Source organism: Gossypium arboreum, chromosome 6 (genome assembly GCF_025698485.1).
Source record: "Gossypium arboreum isolate Shixiya-1 chromosome 6, ASM2569848v2, whole genome shotgun sequence".
Classification (NCBI taxonomy): domain Eukaryota; kingdom Viridiplantae; phylum Streptophyta; class Magnoliopsida; order Malvales; family Malvaceae; genus Gossypium; species Gossypium arboreum.
In genome coordinates, this window is record NC_069075.1 from 62,760,721 (window position 1) to 62,777,199 (window position 16,479).

Sequence of the window (16,479 nt, forward strand, 5' to 3'; positions counted from 1 at the left end):
CTACTTGGGTTAGGTTGCGTATTGATGCAAGAAGGTCGAGTTGTAGCCTATGCATCGAGACAATTAAAGCCACATGAGAAAAATTATCCCACCCATGACCTCGAATTGGTCGCCATCGTATTCGCTTTAAAGAAATGGCGACATTACTTATTTGGTGAGAAGTGTCATGTATTCGGATCACAAAGTCTCAAATATTTGATGACTCAAAGAGACTTAAATCTGCGACAAAGACGTTGGCCGAGTTGTTAAAAGATTATGAGCTTGTCATTGATTATCACCGGAAAGGCTAATGTGGTTGCGGACGCCTTAAGCCGAAAATCACTTTTTTTTACGATCAATGAATGTACACTTGTCTATTCTACCCGACAATGTGTTAGTAGCCGAATTAAAGGCCAAACCATTATTGACTCATCAAATTCGTGAAGCTCAGAAAGTTGACGATGAATTGGTTGCAAAACAGGCCGAGTGTGTTCCGAACAAGGAATCGGAGTTTCAAATTGATGATGACGATTGTTTGAGGTTCAGAAATTGTTTGTGTGTTCCAAGAAATTCAGAACTCATTTCGATGATTCTGAACGAAGCTCATTGTAGCTAAATGTCAATCCACCCGGGGAGTACGAAGATGTACAACGATTTGAAACGTCGGTTTTGGTGGCATGGTATGAAACGAGACATCTCCGACTTTGTTTCGAGATGTTTAATATGTCAACAAGTGAAAGCGGAACATCAAGTGCCTTCAGGATTACTTCAGCCGAGTACGATACCCGAGTGGAAATGGGATCGAGTCACAATGGACTTTGAGTCCGGACTGCCATTGTCAGCGAGCAAGAAGGATGCGATTTGGGTTGCTGTTGATAGACTGACTAAGTCGGCTCACTTTATCCCCATGCGTACAGATTTTTCATTGGATAAACTAGCTGAATTGTATGTTTCTCAGATTGTGAGATTACACGGGGTACCGATTTCTGTGGTGTCAGATAGAGATCCGAGGTTCACCTCGCGATTTTGGAAGAGATTGCAAGAAGCTTTAGGTACCAAGTTGCATTTCAAGACCGCCTTTCACCCTCAAACCGATGGTCAATCCGAGCGGATAATTCGAGATACTTGAGGATATGTTGAGATGTTGCATCCTCGAGTTCGATGGTTCATGGGAACGGTACTTACCTTTGATTGAATTCGCACAACAATAGTTTTCAATCAAGTATTAAGATGGCGCCTTACGAGGCCTTGTACGAGGCGTAAATGCCATACACCATTGTTTTGGACCGAGCTTGGTGAGAACAAAATTTTGGAGTGGATTTGATTAAAGATCTTTGAACAGAAAGTAAAAGTAATCCGTGAAAATCAAGATAGCCTCCGATCGTCGAAGTCGTACGCGGATCTGAAACGAAAAGACATTGAGTATCAAGTGGGAGATAAAGTGTTTCTTAAAGTTTCGCCTTGGAAAAAGATACTCAAATTTGGCCGTAAAGACAAATTGAGCCCGAGGTTCATCGGGCCATATGAGATATCCGAACGAGTCGGTCCAGTTGCGTATCGTTTGATTTTTCCCCCTGAACTTGAAAAGATTCACGACGTCTTTCATGTTTCGATGCTTGACGCTATAGGTCGATCCGTCGCACGTAATTAGTCCATCGAGGTTAAAATTCAAGCCGATATGAGTTATGAAGAAGAACCGATTCGTATCCTAGCTCGTGAAGTGAAGGAGTTGCGAAACAAAAGGGTCCCGTTAGTAAAAGTGTTATGGCTCAAACACGGATGGAAGAAGCTACTTGGGAACCCGAGAACTCTATAAAAGAGCGTTACCCAAACCTATTTACGGTAAGATTTTCGGGACGAAAATTTTTAAGTGGGGAGAGTTGTGACACCCAAAATTGACCCTAGTCGGAATGTGGATTCGGGACCACAAAACCGAGGCATAAAAATAATTTAATATTTATTTTATTGCCTATAATATGTGTTAACTCATGTGTGACATTTTGATGTTTTAATTTAGAGTTATAAATGTGAATTTCACTAGAAAGGACCTATTAGAAAACTTTGAAAGTATGATGGGAAATGTGTGATGACTAATTAAAGCATGCATGCAAAACAATGGCCTTGCATGTCAAATACCCCCTTTTTACAAGTGATGGCCGGCCATGACAAGGGAGTATGGGCTAAACATGTCATGAAACATGTTTTGTTGGTGCATTAGGGGGAAACAATAAACAAATAAGCATGGGTAGTAAAGAAAGAAAAAAAAATGTGTGTGTGAGTGAAACCCCCCCCATTGCCGTACATGGAAGAAAAGAAAAGAAAAAAAATTTTGCTCATCCATTTCATTCTCTCTTGACCGAAAATACTAGAGGGGAAGGGAGGAATTTTGCTTCATGCTTGGGTTGGAAGAGGATTAGGAAGAGGTTTGGCTATATTTGCATCAAGATTAAGGTATGTTTGATGTTGTGCCATGAGATTCATGCATGTTTTTGGTTGCTAACTTGATGTTCTTATTAGCCCATGGTTCAAATCTTTGTTATATCATGGGGATGGTATTTGGCCAAGGTGGATTTTGAGTTAATGCCATTGCATGTTAAATATGAAGCTTGATGATGATACATGTGATGGTGGATTGAGGACTCTTAGATTTTCTTTGAGCATTTTTGAATGATATACTAAGTTCTTTGTGTAATCATGACCAAAATTATGGTGTTGTGATGTATTCGCCATGGTACATCCCCAAGTGTGATTTATGCTCTTTGCATGGAGAGTAAGATTTGTGTTTCAAATCATGTTCATGTTTAGTTACAATCAACTTGAGATTCGGCTCTAGCATACATATATGTATATATGTTTGAGCATGATGTATTGGTATGACGTATATACTATCTTAAGGTATATACTTACTTATGATGATGTTTTGGTTATGAAGGAAATGATAGATGTGTATTGAGTTACAATATGGAAAGGTATTAGTTAGTAAAATGTATGCTGTTTTTGTGTGGTAATAAGTGCATAAATGGCCTCAACATGGACATGCATATTCGCCACATGAAGGGAAATTGGTGTGCATGTATTCGGTTAGAGGCAACCATATTGAAGCCTTATCTTGGCTTAGATTGTTGACTAAATGGGTAATAAGTGAGGATGGTTGCCGAATATACAAACATACATATGCATGTGTAATTGAATTATGAATGTTTAGCAAGATGGTTAAACTAGTTGATTTATTGATTAAGGTAAAGGAGTTAAAGAGGGAGAATCAAGCAAGGGAAAGACGAAGGTCATCGAGTAGCCGACGTGGAACTATTTTACCCAACACAAGGTAAGTCATTAAGCATATATTTGATATTGCTTAAATGATTGTAATATCTATGCAATTGTGTTTAATGAGATGAAATATATACAAATGTATGTGTATGAAAAGATGATAATGTTGAACGTAAAAGAGATAGCGAAATGTGTAGGAAGTTTGCTTCGGCACTAAGTGTGCGAGAAATAGATGTGTACGGTGACGAGATTGGCACTGAGTGTGCGAGCTTGTAATGTGCGACACTAAGTGTGCGAGTTGGGACTATATGGCACTATGTGTGCGGGCTTGAGTCACGTGGCACTAAGTGTGCGTGATTGAGTATTAAGCACTATGTGTGCGAACTCTACATATATCTCCGAGTGAATATTTATATGGAGGCCTGACTCTATCGAGATGAGTATGGACAGCGGAAAGAGTAAGTACCTTGAGTTCATGGCTAATAGATGCTATGTTCATGCTCGGGGTGGAGTGGTAAGATTTAAATCTATGTGATGATTTCAATTGCATGATTGTTGCGGAAATGAAATGATGTATGGAAATTGCTTCAAATATCCTATTGAATAGTATATGAAATGTAAATGTATGACTTGGTATGAGATTGATTCGAAGGATCTAAGGAACTATGGTATAGTTCGGTACGGCTAGAACACTTGGCCTTGTTTCATTATTTCATTTTATGATAATGTTATTAATGGATGGTTGTGAATGCTTATGACTTACTGAGTTATAAACTCACTCGGTGTTTTCTTGTCACCCATTTTAGGTTCCTTGGGCTCGTCTCCTTTTGGGTGTTCGTAACCGTCAATGAAGTCATCACACCGGCGAGCAATTTTTGGTATTGTCTTCTTAGTCAACTTAGGAGAACATTTGGCATGTATGGGCTATTTTGTTTTGTTAAATTTTGGGTTGTAAACTTTAAGCCATGTGAAAATGGCCTATGTGGTCGTTTGAGTGGGATGCTAGAATCCATAGCCACGAGTCTTAGAAACCTTAACTTTGATAAGGTGGCCATAATTTGTGTCATGTATGATGGATGATTAGTAAGGCTAAGGAAGGATTTATGAAATTGGCATAGTCTACTGCAGTAACTGTTGCGGACAGCAGCGGTGATATGAGATCGAAAAATCACTAAAAATAGTAGAAGTGGAATTAATTGCTAAAAAAATTACGTACTCAAAGCTTGATGGGTCTATTTTCATATGGACAAAACGAAACGACCATATGAGCTGTATTTTAAGAGATATTCAAGATTTCGTGAGATAGGGCCAGAACAGTTTCTGGATTCTATGTTTCAATTTTGAAAATTTACCATAAATTATCCAGAAACAATTAAAAGTCATGCCTTATATGCATAGATTCCCCTTTGAGTCTAGTTTCATTAGAAACAAACGGCATGAGCATTGGAGCTCTGTACGAGATGATATCCAGGTCGTAATGTGCAAAGGTCAGTGTAGTCAAACCCCGAAACAGGGGTGACTTTAACTAATAAACTGTACTAATTGGCTCGACCAAAAATTCAAAAAAAAATATGTAGATGGAAATATGAGTCTAGTTTCGGGGAAAAATTACAAAACTGATTTTCGAGCTGTAAAACTCAAGTTATGATTTTTGAAGCGACTAGTACACAGATTGGCAGCTTGTCTGGGAAATTCTCAATAAGTGGTTTGAAGTCTGTTAACACCTCGTGTTCGACTCCGACGACGGTCTCGGGTCGGGGTGTTACAAGATCTGAGATGATGAACACTTACCCCTTACTCCTTTTTTATCTCCACACAATCTGGTGCAGATTTATCTTTTAAATGACGGTAGAACTCGACTCCCGGAGTTTTGAAGTTTCGGCTATAAGCCCCCAAATCTATGGTTTTTCGGCTTTTGGGTGATGAAGGAGATGACAAAGTGAGGCTATAACCTTGATGTAGAATTGCCGATAGGTATCTAGGGTTTAGAAAAGATGATTGTCGTTTATTAGGCACAAAAATATCGAAGGATTTGGCTTGGAAGAAATCGGCACAACTAATGTATTTTTCGAGGTTTCAGCTTTTGTGGTTTCGGCCCAAGTGTTGATGAACAGCAGGTTTGATGAATGGTTTTGAAGAAGAAAAACAGAAAAAGAAGAATAGGGGAAGTGGTAGTTTTGGCTAGAGAGGAAGAAGAGAGAAAAGAAAAACCTTGTGATGTCTGGGCAGAAAAGAACGGCACCACTCAATACCCTAGGTGCCGAAATACTAACCTCATAACCTTCTACCGATTTTTCCCTCTTCAATTCCCAAAATTCGGCCAACTCCTAGCCTCTCTCCCAATCCCTTAAATCTCTCCCCTTATCACTCCTTAATCCAAGCGTTTAGACTGATTCAAACTCTCCTCTAGCAAAATCCACCTGGACTTCAACACTTACCCCTCCAGCACTTAAAAATAAATGCATCTATTTGTCAACACAGGGAATCGATCCCATGCTTTCCCCAATGCTCCACACGCCACCTTTTTAGGAGCCTAGTGGCGTCACCCTTGCCACTTTACTAAGGCTCTTTTTGTGATGCAATTTGCCCATATCTCTATACAAGGGCCATCTAGCTAGAACCCCTAACTCCTAAGTCCAAAAATTCAAAAATTCAACCGGGTTTTGGCCAACACATGGGCCTTCTATAAGCCCATTTACCTACTCAAAATTTTAATTTCACAACCAAATACAAAATTTTAAAATCTTTACAAAATATTGTAAACCGCGAATAAATCTGAAAATCAGGATGTTACAAGTTTATTTTTATTATTTTTATATTCTGATTTAATTTTGGGTTTTAAGTTGTAATAAGGCTACTATTTAAATTTCTTTTTCCGCTATGGTTTTATTTTCTGATTATATTTATATTATGTCAAAACTGCTAGTGTTATGCTGCACGGGTTTTCAAAATTAATAAACGTTTTCAAGACTCAACAAGCACAACAAATGGATAGCCTAAAGATTGATAAACCGGCTTTTCATTCAACCGCTGTTTTTACAAAGACCACCCCAATTACTTAAACCAACGAATGCATACTAAGTCATAAGTCCATGTGATATGTCAGGTCTGGCCATAACGTTTGGGCCGGGTTTGGGGTGTTACATGAGTAAAGAATTTGTTAATTATAGTGATGCATCTTTAAATGGTTTGGGCTGTGTGTTAATGTAGGAAGGCAAAGTCATAGCTTATGCCTCGAGACAGTTAAAGCCACACGAAAAGAATTATCCGACGCACAATCTAGAATTGGCAGCTATTGTGTTTGCATTGAAAATATAGCGCCGCTATCTATTCGATGAGAAATGTCTTGTTTATTCTGATCACAAAAGCTTGAAATATTTGATGACTCAGAAAGATCTGAATTTGAGACAACGATGATGGTTAGAGCTATTAAAAGGCTCGAGCTTGTGATTGGCTACCATCCAAGAAAGGCTATTGTTGTTGTTGATGCTCTAAGCCGAAAATCACTGTTTGCTTTGCGTGCAATGAATGCGCATATGGATATGTCTGATGATGGTTCAATTATAGTTGAGTTAAAATCAAGACCGTTATCTATTCAACAAATTTGTGATGCTCAGAAAGTTCATAATGATTTGTTAGTAAAGCGGGGCCAATGTGATTCGAATGTTGATTCAGAGTTTTGAGTTGATGCTGAGGGTTGTCTGAGGTTCAGAAATTGAATATGTGTTCCGAGAAATCCAAAATTGATTCAGATGATTTCGAATGAAGCTCATAATAGTCGATTATCTGTTCACCCGGGTAGTACGAAGATATATAATGATCTAAAACAGCTTTACTGGTGGCATGGTACGAAACGAGACATTTTTTACTTTGTTTCGAAATGTTTAGTCTATCAGGAAGTAAAAGCTGAGCATCAGGTACCTTCTGGATTGTTTCAATTGATCATGATACCAGAATGAAAATGGGACAGAGTCACGATGGATTTTGTATCTAGTATGCTGTTGACACCGAGCAAGAAAAATGCAGTCTGGGTTATTGTGGATAGATTAACTAAATCGTCTTATTTTGTTTCGGTTCACACAGATTACTCGCTTGATAAGCTAGTTGAACTGTATGTTTCTAAGATTGTGAGATTACACCGAGTACCTATTTCTATTGTTTCGGATAGAGATCCGAGGTTTACATCAAGGTTTTGGAAGAAACTACAAGATGCACTAAGTACAAAATTACATTTCAGCGCTGCTTTCCATCCACAAACAAATGGTCAGTCCGAACGAATCATTCAGATACTTGAGGATATGTTGAGATGTTGCATTCTCGAGTTCGAAGGTGCGTGGGAATGATACTTACCTCTTATTGAATTTGCTTACAATAATAGCTTTCAAACGAGTACCAAAATGGTACCTTACAAGGCTTTGTACGATCATAAATGTTGTACACCATTGTATTGGACCGAGCTCAGTGAAAATGAATTACATGGGGTCGATTTGATTAGAGAGACTGAACAGAAAGTGAAAGTGATTTGGAAAAGTTTGAAAATAGTGTCAGATCATCAGAAATCGTATGCTGACTTGAAACGAAAAGATATAGAGTTTCAGATAGGTGGCAAAGTCTTTTTGAAAGTCTTACCGTGGAAGAAAATACTCAAATTCAATCTTAAAGGCAAATTGAGTACTAGATTTATTGGGTCGTATGAGATTATTGAGTGTATCGGGCTGGTTGCGTATAGACTATTGTTGCCACCTGAGTTAGAAAAGATTCATAATGTATTCCATGTTTCGATTCTTCGTAGTTATCGATCTAATCCCTTACATGTGATTAATCTGTCAGAGATCGAGATTAAGTCTGATATGACACATCAGGAAGAATCGATTTGTATTTTGGCTCGAGAAGTTAAAGAACTATGAAATAAGAAAATTTCGTTAGTGAAAGTACTATGGAATAAACACGGGGTTGAAGAGGCAACGTGGGTGCCAGAGGATGCAATGAAAGAATGTTATCCGAATCTATTCACCAGTAAGATTTTCGGAGACGAAAATCCCTAAGGGGGAGAATTGTAATAGCCCGATTTAGACCCTATTCGGAATGGTGGTTTTGGGACCATAAATCCAAGTCAAAAAAATATTTTAAAATTAATTTCTGTGTTTATTATGTGTGAATTTATATCTGTGAATTTTTTGTGTTTTAATTTTGTCGTTTGAGTGCCCAATTTAATAAAAGGGCTTAATCGCGTAAAATAAAAAATTGGTAGTTAAATGTGAAAGTACCTAATTGTTGTTGTCTTTATAATATGAAGTATTTATGTTGCAATTAAACCATAATTATAAATGATGGACAGTTGTGACCTTATATTATAATGGTTTTATATTTTATTATAAAGGTTAAATTTATAAAATGTTAAATAATATATGTTATAATAAAATATAAATTAAACCACCATGCATTCATTTTTATTCTTATTATCGAATAACAAAAAGAAAGAAAAGAAATAAAGCTTAGGGTATTCGGCCATTTTTGAGCTTGATCAAGGTCTGTAACTAGCCTGGTTTTTGATAATTTTTACGTTTTTGAGATCGTTACAGTGTAATGTACAAAGCCCATGCTTGAATTTCTGATTTTGATGAATATTTTGAGATATTCCATTGATGAATAATTGAACTTTGTGATGTTATGTGACAACCCGAATTAGGGCCTAATCGGAATAGTGGTTTCATGACCACAAATCCGAGATAGAAATAATTGTTTTATAATTATTTTGGGGTTTATGATATGATTGCATGATTTTGTGAAAATTTCGTGATGAAATTCTATGCCTAAAGTGCTTAAATTGAAAGTAGGGACTAAATCGAATAAGTTGCAAAATTTGCATCCCGGAAGTTTTTAGTATGAAATTGTTTTGGAATATTAATTAGGAGGTCTTAAATAGCAATTTGACCAATTTTAAGTTCATGGACAAAATTAGGACATGGATGGAATTTTGAAAGTTTAGTAAGGAGGGCATTTTGGTCATTTGGATATTAAATGAAATAAAATGGGAAAAATAACACAAAATTGATCATCATCCTCCTTAGTTGCTGCTGAATTCTCCTCTCTGCATAGCTAGGGTTTCTTCAATTTTCAAGCTCCATAGTAAGTGATTCCAAGCCCGCTTTTAATGTTCTTTACGTTTTAGAATCCTAAGCTCGATTAAGCTTATGCTAGTAATAATTTAACCTAGGGTTCATATTTGGAAAAATACCCATAGGTGAAATTTATGTATTTTGATGTTTTATGATAGAATATGAGGTTTTAAATTATGTTAAATAACTTGTGCTACTCGTTTTAAGTGAAAACGAGTAAAAGCAAGATAATCGGTAAAAATACCTATTGTTCATAACTATATGATAGAGTGAGAATTTGATGTTGTTGTAGAAGAGAAAATGTTCAGCATATCATAAAACATAAGAATAAGGGCTGAAATTAAATTCCGAGCCTAGGGGCAAAATTGTAATTTTGTAAAAGTTAGGGGCAAAATGTAATTTTTCCATGATGTGATTTTGGATTGAAATAAATAGTATGAGTATTAAATGAGCTAAATGTGTTATTATAGATCAAGAAAGACGCGAATTGATCTCGAACGGGGAAGGAAAAAGTTTTGGACTAAATTGCAAAATTTCCACATTTTGCACCAAGGTAAGTTTGTATGTAAATATTACAATAATTTCATGTACATTCTTATATTTCAGCCTATTATATAAATATACTAGCTGATGTTAAAATGTAAATCGACTATTGGAAGAATGGAAATAAATATAGAGAGAGATCCGGTTGAACAATCGGAGAGATCGAATGAAATAGAGGGCGTAGCTAGGTCACATGTATGATGCTTGAGTGCACATCATGTGTACAAGAAAGCTACGAGACACCTGTAGTAGCTAGGTCACATGTGTGATACGAGATGTATCCCATGTAGACAAGAGAGCTACGTGAAAGATAAATGTAGCTAGGTCGCATGCGTGATTCCAAGTGAAGGACACCATGTAGACAAGAGAGCTACGAGACAAATCGGTTAGGTCGCATGAGTGGTACTAAGTGTTCACCATGTGTACAAGAGAGCCGAACTAAACGAAGTATGATGGTGGGGTGTGTCTTTGAAACCATTAAATATCGAGGATTGATCCGAATTGTTCAACGGGATGGTTTTGTGGTGATATTGTGGTTTGGACCTACACTTATGGTGAATGAAATGTGGTGAAAATGATTTGTGGTATATACATATATAAGATAAAATGAGGTTAGCATAAAGAATGTGTGAAAGAGTGAAACTAGCATTAAAACTGTTTTTAGATGGTAGCAGTGACGTGATTTTGAAAAATCACCAAAAATAGGAGGAATATAATTAGAGGTTGAATGATATGTGAAATTAAAGTTTAATGAGTCTACTTTCATATAAAAGAAACAGAGCAAGCAAAGGAATTCTATATTTTGAGATATTTACAATTGTATGTGACTTGCTCAGGATGAATACGTGATCCCCTGTTCCAAATTTGAAAAATCATTAAAAATTGTACAAATAAAATTAAGAAATATAGTTTACATGCATAAATTCCTTATTGAGACTAGTTTTAAATGAAACAGACTTCAGGGTTGTTTGAATTGTGTACTGAGATAAATTCAATTCTTAGTGAACAGAGGTCAGATCAGTCGAGCTGTGTAACAGGGGAAACTTTAACTAATAAACTGTACTAATCGCCTGAACCAAAAATTATAAAAAAAAATTAGAAAAAATCTTTATGAGTCTAGATTCAGGGAAATTTTACGGATTTGAATTTCGAATTTTGTAATTCGAGTTATGATTTATTTAGTGAATATGACGCAGCAGAGACAGCTTAATCAAAGTGGAATGAATAGTGAAGTTAAAGTAGATATACTTGAATTGTTGTGTAAACATGTTAGATTCTTTAATTAGTATTTACATACTTACTTACTAAGCTATAAGCTCACTTTGTTTCTCTCTTTTGTCTTATAGTGTCCTTCGGCTTGCTCAGGAGTTAAGGATCGTGAAGATCTACCCGCACTATCATACTTTAGGGTATTTGAACTAAACGTTTTGAATTATGGCATGTATAGTTGGCTTAATTATTTTGTTACGTGTCATATTTGTCTAGGTTTAAAATATTAGTTCTGAAGATTCTCGACCAGCTACTTTGTACAAGCCATTAAAGTTGGCTAATATTGTTCAAGACATATGTTATACGATGCACTATCAAATTGGATGACATATTTATATCTCGGTTATGCTTAATGGTATGTGTTATGTTCTGGTAATACCTTGTATCCTGTTCCAGCGACGGTAATGGGTAAGGGGTGTTACATTTAGTGGTATCAGAGCTATGGTTTAGTCGGTTCTCGGACTAATAAAGTGTGTGTAAAAGTCTAGCTATACATGCCATAAAAATATTGTGATAGTGTGGTGACTCCTGATTATTCTAAATTGTGTTTTGTTTTAACATAGTAATGGATCCTGAAGGGCTCACGATCGATGATGTCTTGTAATAATGCGCTGGCCCGCACAAGGGACCGCTACTGTGGAAAGTAGACTGAGACATTGAGACAAGGAGATAAGGCTCGGGATGCCTTTCTCCAAATGATGAACAATTGATATCTGAATTTATTCGAGCAAATCCAAATGCTCAACCTCCTCCACCCCTCCTATACCTCGACGATTCTCAGAGCTGCTCAAGGTATAGATTTGGTAAGAATGAACAAGCCTCCGGTTGACAAGATTCGAAAACAAGGGTCAAGAGTTTAGAGCAAAGGTCGATGATGATCCCGAGAAAGCGGAATTCGGCTTGAAAATTCTACCCGTGTATTTGATGAGCTCTCATGTACACCGAGGAATGCTTAAAGTGTGTGTATCACTTTTGAGAGATTCGGCTTACCACTGGTGGAAGACTTTGGTTGCAGTGGTGCCAAAAGAAAAAGTTACTTGGGATTTCTTCCAGGAAGAATTTAGAAAGAAATACATAAGTCAGCGATTTATTGATCAAGAACGGAAGGAGTTCCTTGAATTGAAGCAGGGGAAAATGTCTGTAGCAGAGTATGAATACGAATTTGTAAGACTCAGCAAGTATGCCCAGGAATGTGTGTCTACCGAGGCCATTATGTGTAGAAGATTTGAAGATGGGCTGAATGAGGACATTAAAGTGTTTGTAGGAATTTTGGAGTTGAAAGAATTTGTAGTATTGGTTGATCGAGCTCTTAAAGCCGAAGAATTGAACAAAGAAAGAAGAAAAGCTGCTATTGAGGCCCGAGATGTCAGAAAAAGACAGATAAGCAAGCCATTTCAATCTCAACCAAAGAGGTCCAAAGAGACAAACCCTCGAATGACAGTTTCAATTGGGGATTCACAGAGATCGTGGTAGAGCATATTCGGGTCTAAAGCTTAAGCTACTTGGTGGCAAGTGTGGGTAATGTGCGACCTAGAAAGCCCGAGTGTCAACAATGTGGCGAGCAACATTATGGTGAGTGTTGGGGACCGAGCGAGCTTGTTCAAAAGTGCGGTTCTCATGAGCATTTTATTAGAGATTGTCCGGAGAAAGTTAAAGAAGAAAGATTTGAGTGCTAGATGAATACCACCGCTAGTAGAGGTAGACCACCGAGAAATCTGGAGGTGGGACTAGTAGTAAACTGTGATGAAAGATTTAACGGCAAGATCGGAAGCTAGAGCACTGCTAGAGCTTATGCTATACGTGCGAGAAGATGCATCATCTCCCAATGTCATTCTTGGTACATTTTCTCTCTATGATACTATTGTTATTGCATTGATTGATCCCGGTCCACTTATTCCTATATTTGCATGAATTTAGTATCCAATAAAAGTTGCTGTTGAATTTATCGAGTTTACGATTAAAGTGTCGAACCCTTAGGCCAATATGTGCTAGTTGACAAGGTTTGCAAGAATTGCCCATTAATGATTCAAGGTCACTTTTTTCCGCCAACTTGATCTTGTTACCATTTGGTGAGTTTGACGTTATCTTGGGAATGGACCGTTAACATTGTATGATGCTAAGGTAGATTGTAAACAAAAGACACTAGAGTTGAAATGTGAAAATGGAGAAATTCGTGGGTTGAAACAGATGAATCAAATAAATTGCCTATGGTGATTTCGCACATGTCTGCACGTAAATACATGAGAAAAGGTGTGAAGCTTATCCGCTTATGTAATGAATATTGAGTTGCCTCAACTGAAATTTGAATCGATCATCGATAGTCTGTGAGTTTCGGATGTATTTCGGAGGAATTGCCCAGGTTGCCTCCGAACAGAGAGATAGATTTTGCCATTGATTTGTTGTGGGCATCGCACCAATCTCGATTGCTCCATATAGAATGGCTCATGAATTAAAAGAATTGAAGGCTCGATTGCAGGAGTTAATGACAAGGGATTTGTGAGACCGAGTTTCTCTCCCGGGTGCTCTGTATTATTCAGAAGAAGAAGGAAGGTTCAATGAGACTTTGCATTGATTACCGTCGACTTAACAAGGTGACTATAAAGAACAAGTACCCATTGCCGAGGATTGATGATTTATTCGATCGTTAAAGGGGGCCACAGTGTTTTCAAAGATTGATTTGAGGTCCGGTTACTACCATTGAGAGTTAAGGAGTCGATGTGTCGAAAACCGCCTTTAGGACAAGGTATGGACATTATGAGTTTCTTGTGATGCCTTTCGCTTAACAAATGCTCCACTATATTTATAGACTTAATGAATCGGATCTTCCGCCATATTTGGATAAGTTTGTAGTAGTGTTTATAGATGACATTTTAATTTATTCTCGAGATGAGTCGAACATGCCGAACACTTGAGAACTATATTGCAGATCTTGAGAGAAAAGAAACTGCTTGCCAAGTTTAGTAAAAGTGAGTTCGCTTCGTGAAGTCGGATTTTGGGGCATATAGTCTCGGTGATGGTATTCGGTGGATCCAAGCAAGATTTCTGCGATCGTTGATTGAAACCGCCAAGAATGTATCCGAGGTTAGAAGCTTTTAGGCTTAGCCGGTATTATAGACGTTTTGTTGAAGGATTTTCGATGATTGCCTCTCCTATGACTAAGTTGTTGCAAAAGAATGTTAAGTTTGAATGGACTGATAAATGTCAACAAAGTTTTGAAAAGTTGAAAGCACGATTGACTGAAGCACCAATTTTAGTACAGCCCGAGTCAAGAAAGGAGTTTGTAATTTATAGTGATGCATCATTGACAGGCCTTGGATGTGTGTTGATGCAAGAGGGTAAAGTGGTAGCTTATGCTTCGAGACAGTTAAAACCGCATGAGAAGAACTATCCTACCCATGATTTGGAACCGCATTGTTGTTTTTGCCTTGAAGATTTGGCGACATTATTTGTACGGTGAAAAATGCCGAATTTTACCGATCACAAAAGTTTGAAGTACTTGATGAATCAAAAGGATCCGAATCATGACAATAAGATGGCTTGAATTATTAAAGGATTATGATCTAGTGATTGATTATCATCCGGAAAAGCAAATGAAGTTCTTGACGCCTTGAGCGTAAAATTTCTTTTTACTTTGAGAGCCATGAACACGGGTTAGCATTGTCGATGATGGGTCAATCTTAGCGAGATGAGAGCTAAACCGTTATTTCTCCAGTTGATTTGTGATGCTCAAAAGAATGATAGTGAGTTGCGGATCAAGAGAACTCAATGCAAATCGAGTTACGACTCAGATTTTCGAGTTGGACCGGATGACTGCTTGATGTTTCGAGACAGGATATGTGTGCCGAAAAACGATAAATTGATTCGTAAAATATTACATGAGGCGCACAATGGTCGTTTATCGTTCATCTGGTAGCACAAAAATGTATAATGATTTAAAGAAGTCAGTATTGGTGGCGGTATGAAAAGGGACATTTCGAATTTGTAACCAAGTGTTTGATCATCAACAAGTAAAAGTTGAACATCAAGTGCCTTGAGGATTACTTCAACCGTAATGGTGCCCGAGTGGAAATGGGACAAGATTACCATGGATTTTGTAACCGCTTGCCTTTAACTCCTAAAAAGAAGGATCTTTGTTTGGGTAGTGGTTGATAGATTAACAAAGTCAGCCCACTTTATACCAAGACGCGTCTGATTACTCACTTGATAAATTAGCGAATTATATATTGCTGAAATTGTGAAGTTGCACGGAGTACCTATGTCTATAATATCGATAGAGATCCAAGATTTACCTCGAGATTTTGGAAAAAGTTACAAGAAGCTTTGGGTACAAAATTGAACTTTAGTACCGCATTTCATCCACAAACAGATGGTCAAACGGAAAGAGTAATCCGTACTCAAGATATGCTTAGATGTTGTGTTTTAGAATTTGGAGGTAGTTGGGAGAAATATCTATCTTTGATTGAGTTTGCCTACAATAATGCTTATCAATCAAGTATACAAATGGCACCGTCTGAAGCCTTGTATGGTCGTAAGTGTCGGACTCCTTTATATTGGACCGAGCTTAGTGAGAAGCAGATTCATGGAGTTGATCTAGTTAAAGAAACCAAGAGAAAATAAAAGTAATTCGGATTGCTTGAAAGCTACTTGATTGACAAAAGTCATATGCGATTTAAAAGAAAAGAGATTGAATTTCGGTGGGTGATAAAGTGTTCTTGAAGGTGTCACCATGGAAAAGATTCGAGATTTAGTCGAAAAGGCAAGTTGAGTCCGCGTTTTATTGGGCCGTCTGAGATTCTTGAGAGAATTGGACCGATGGCATATCGGTTAGCCTTACCGGCAGAGTTAGAAAGAATTCATAACGTGTTTCATGTATCAATGTTGCGACGTTATCGTTCGATCCTTCACATGTGATTTCCCAATGAAATTGAGATTCGATCGAATATGACCTATGAGGAGGAACCAATAAAGATTTTGGCTCGAGAGGTTAAACAGTTAAGAAATAAAAGTATAGCTTTAGTGAAAGTATTGTGGCACAGACATGGGATAGAAGAGGCTACGTGGGAACCTGAGGAAGCTATGAGGAAACAATACCCAAACCTCTTTACCGGTAAGATTTTCGGGGACGAAAATCTCAAAAAGGGGGGGAGAATTGTGACAACCCGAATTAGGGCCTAATCGGAATAGTGGTTTCATGACCACAAATCCGAGATAGAAATAATTGTTTTATAATTATTTTGGGGTTTATGATATGATTGCATGATTTTGTGAAAATTTCGTGATGAAATTCTATGCCTAAAGT